Source organism: Triticum aestivum, chromosome 3D (genome assembly GCF_018294505.1).
Source record: "Triticum aestivum cultivar Chinese Spring chromosome 3D, IWGSC CS RefSeq v2.1, whole genome shotgun sequence".
NCBI classification, from domain to species: Eukaryota; Viridiplantae; Streptophyta; class Magnoliopsida; order Poales; family Poaceae; genus Triticum; species Triticum aestivum.
The window spans coordinates 554504712-554509646 of NC_057802.1; positions in this window are offsets into that span (position 1 = coordinate 554504712).

Sequence of the window (4935 nt, forward strand, 5' to 3'; positions counted from 1 at the left end):
CACACTTTGCCTAAGCTTAGCTGTGTCAAAGTTAGTCATGAATGAAGTTCAACCATGGAGTCTTCTAGATTCTACATGCGGCGGAATCTGGTGAAATGTAGATGATATCCAACGGCCAGTAGTGCTCGGATTTGCCATCTTTGTACCGTCGGATTGGCTTCATCCAACGACCAACTTTCAAAGTTATGGTTTGGTTTGCAGCCTAAGGTTGCCACGCCTAAGCTTAGGCGTGCCACAAGTGTGTTTTTTTGCGTTCTCGTCTCAGCATAGTTGTTCCCTCTTCATGCATGCTCAACTCAACACCCCTCTTCATGTATGCTCTCTTCATGCATGCTTCTAGTGTATTTGTGCTAATCTAGTGTGGACTCATGCACCGTCCATACACTCTACCAAACACCCAAAAATGGGTCGAGAAGGGAACTCTTGGGATCACGCACCCTTCATACACCCTACCAAACACACCAGGCATGTGTTTGGTTCATTGCTAAACTTGTGGCTTGCCACACTTTTCTAGCTACATGGTCCACATGTCATAGACTCAACTTCTTGCCAAATCTTGCCACACTTGTGGTGGCCATTTTGTTAGCCACATTTTTTGTTTCAGACATACTTTGCCTAAGCTTAGTTGTGGCAAAGTTAGTCATGAATGAAGTTCAACCATGGAGTCTTCTAGATTCTACATGTGGCAGAATCTGGTGGAATGTAGATGATATCCAACGGCCAATAGTGCTCGGATTTGCCATCTTTGTACCGTCGGATTGGCTTCATCCAACGACCAACTTTCAAAGTTATTCACACACTATATAGGGGGTATAGATATAGATGTGCCGGCCCGTTGCAATGGATCCAAAGTATATCTGTTTAGTGGAGTGCACTCTAAACACATTATCTATTTATTTTTCTCTAACCTTTCGTAGCCATGCAACCAAGCCACATAAGCTTCATGGGTGCCCCCCACATCATATTATTCATACTACGTTGACAGAAAAAAAATCACCCAAAACAAGATCTTCCCGTTTTTTGTTCCTACGATGCTGTGACATGCACGTACCTACTAGTTGTACAGTGGTAGTACTAGTTGTATAGTACAAACTTGGTACTAGTAGGAGCAGAGTAGTACGGAATGCTCCTACTCTATCAACGAGCCCCATCTGACACCAAATTTCTTGGCTTCCGTGCTACAGCTAGATCTTCCCCTCGTTTCTGTTTTCCAACCCGGCGGCAGGCGGGGTGCGGTTTGCCAATAGTCGGTTTGCTCAACGGCGGTCCCACATGAAAGTGAAAGTGCTAGGCAACACGCCTTCCCTAAGCTATGTGTCATGCCGGACGGGCCGTGGAGTACTCCCGTTTCCCGGGCGTGTGTGGGGGGAGTGCGACGCGAGCGCGGAAGGCCTTTTCCTTTTACTAGCAATGTGCCCGTGCGTTGCGACGGATCCAAAGTAGTAGAATAGTAGTACTTGTTCACAAACTTGAAAGAAATCACTTCTGTTTTGATATACTCCTAATATATTACTCCCTCCGTTCCTAAATATTTGACTTTTTGGAGATTTCAAATGGACTATCACATACGGATTATATAGACATATTTTGAAGTGTAGATTCACTTATTTTGCTCCGTATGTAGTCACTTATTGAAAAATCTCTAGAAAGACAAATATTGAGGAATGGAGGGAGTACTTTTCACTCAAAATATATTTCTCAGGCTGTTTTGATGAGGTGAGGGAGGGATGTGGTTGCTTTCAAGTTAATAAGGGGTTTTCTGCAAATTGGAGCAGAGAAGTGGGCTATTGTTGCAAAAATGCCACAACTTACCTCACAGCCGTTAGATGCAGATCTAATGGCCAGAAACGACGGATGGCAGACACACCACCATCACCAACTGAGTCTTGAATAGGAGTAGGAGTAGAGAAACATGTATAAATTGTAACATTTTGGTTGATAGAAATAACAATTGGAAACGCTAGGGGGGATATTTCCGCCAGATAAGCAGGGTACGTAGTAGCTAGGTTGGCGCATCGTCGGTTTGGTCACACGCGGTCCGACATGTTCTAGTGTTTCTAGCAAGATGCCCGCGCGTTGCACGAAGTTGATGGAAAAGGTAAGCACAACTTATAAATTGACGGATGGAGTACTAGTTACAGTGATGCATATAATTAAGCAAAGGGATCGCACATGTCGGCATTGACTGGAACGAGAATGCAACACCACAATAAGAATTAAGGCCACGATGATGATGCGATCGCAGTGGTGGTTACAGAAGGCAAGAAGAAAGATGCATCCATCAACGTACGACCTCCTCCTCCTCAACTTAGTGTGCCGGGCCACCGACCGGCGGCTTTTGTGGCGAGGTCGAGGTGCTTCTCAGCAAAGGCATCCAAGGCTTCCAGCCGGTTGAGGAAGGCCAACGTCGTAGCGTCCTCACTGGCCTTGTAGATACCTATGTACATGATTTGCTCGTACACGTGGATGTGTAGGTCGACGAATTCTTGCAGGGCGAGGTGCCTCGCGGTGAGCGCGACCTCCAGGTGGACATTCTTCGTGGTGTCGGCGGGCAGTCGTAGGGCCACCAGTGCTTGAAACAGGTTCCGGCCATGGAGGCCGATTAGGGTGGCAGGCAATGAGGAGCCCGGGCGCGCGGGCTGGAGGAGTACGGCGATGTAGTCCGCGAGCTTCTTGAGGACGGTGAACTTGTTGGTGGTGGCAACGATCATCTGGTCCAACTGAGAGTCGTAGTTGGCGTCGATGGCGGCCATCCACCAGCCGGTCTCCAACACTGTCTGGAGATGATCCTCGGTGCCATGCCGCAGGCCGACGTCGTGGACCATCTGGCACAGCCGCTGGCCGCTCGCGCGCATCGCCGCCATGGGTCTGGAGTGAGCTCTTTTGCGCTTAGTGTAGGTGCTTGGGCAAATTCTTAGGTGCGTACAATGTGGAGATGCATTGGAATGGAGGGGCGCCTTTATATGAGGGCAAACTGCGTTGCATTCACATCGTGCAGCCTCTTTTCCCGGTCCTCCTCCCATTACTTCCCTCATGCATTAATTGAAGGAGGATGGATTGGTCGTTCAACATTTCGGGAACCGCTACTCCCTCGCTCGTCTGCATTAAAGCCGTATCGGGAACTGCACCGCCCGCTGTCAAATCGAATAGTAGTACTGCGCCGCCCGCTGCACGCTCGGATGAACTCGCCTCCTCGCCTCCATCAAACCCCTCCGTTAAACCCGCATGCAAACCGAGAAACCTACTCCGGCCACACGTCCGTTCATGAGCGGGCCGGAATTAAACGCAACACCGGTCGAGCTCCTCCCGTCCGCGCTCAATTTAAATGAGGCCAGACGCTGGCCAAGCTCCTATCGTCCGCCCTCTATTTACACGAGGCCAGACAGACAGCGGGCAAGAATCGCACCCCTCCGCTGCTCCCCCATCTCCGCCTTCACCAATTTCTCCACACTTCTGATGGCTTCCGAGGAGCCGTTCTCCAGCATATTACCCGGCTGGGTGGCTCGCCGAGCCCTCCGGATACGGGCTAGGCCGCTCGGTGCTTCACCAACCTCGCTTGGCCCGACGGAGCCAGTTTCCGCCCCAAGCAGGCGCGTGGTTCAGCAACTCGCCGCTCCAGTTCAGCTCGATGAGGAGTGGCGAGTTGCTCCACGCCGGCACGGCGGCGAGCACACCGGTACGAGCGTCGTCGCTGCCGCGTCGTACCGCGCCTCCCGTGTCTGTGGGCACGCCTCCCGTGCCTGCGGCAGCGCCATGCAGGCAGAGACAGAAGCCGGGTGTGTGGACAGCGACGAGTCGGTGGCCAGCTTCTTCGTGTCCGCCAACATCATCGAGGAGAAGTAGAACACGGGAGGCCGCCGCCAGTTGGGTCCTATGAAGGCCACCGCCGAGGCGACGATTGCGCATTCAGGTGGTTTCTTTGCTTCTTCATCTCTTCCGAGGACCTTCGTCATCCCCACAAAGTGTCTGCCGGACATGAGGAAGACAAAGGGATCTACGGGCGGCCATTTAGATTATGTACTCCCTCTCCAGCTGGCGGGAAATTTTTGTTCTAAGAATGGATAAATTGTATGTATCTATAACTAAAATAAGTCTAGATACATCCATTTCTAGGACAAGTATTTCCGGACGGAGGGAGTATTAATTATACCAAGATAGCCGGATTGGCACCGCTTAGTTCATGTAAATGTAATGAAATCCATCATGTTTATATGAAGATCCGGCTTTTTTATACGAAATCCTTCATGCTTATATGAAATCAGTCCGTGTTTGCACGAATTTCATCTGGTTGGTTAGAGTTGTGAAAATGTATGCCGCTGGCGTTTGATGTCGTCCTCCGCGGAAGGAAACGGGAGGAAATTTGCCGGCTGCCGTTGGAGATGCTCTTATGCTGGAAATAATAGAGTGACATCCAATCCATTTGAGTTAATTGCGTGTATGATTGTCCCTCTATAAAAAGTTAATTGCATGTACAGTGTACACGTGACTTGCAGGGTGGCTACAGCTTCGTACAGAAAGTTAAAAAGAAACAAGTCCATCCTTAATCTTGTATTCTAAGTACTCTGTGGGTTCCACTGTCAGTACAGTAGCGAAAGAAGTATATATTAAATAAGTAATATATAATATAAAAATCTAAAGTTAAAGACAGAATTCGAACTCATGTCATCGCGTTGCGAGCATCCGACGCTAACCAGTCCAGCACATTTTTGTTGTAGACCATGCTGCTGATATATCTCCATGTCTACTCTTATACTCCATCCGTTCCTAAATATTTGTCTTTTTCAGATTTCAAATGGACTACCACATACGGATGTGTATGTAGACATATTTTAGAGTGTAGATTCACTCATTTTGCTCCATATGTAGTCACTTGTTGAAATCTCTAAAAAGACAAATATTTAGGAACGGAGGGAGTAGAAAACAGAGTTGGTGATG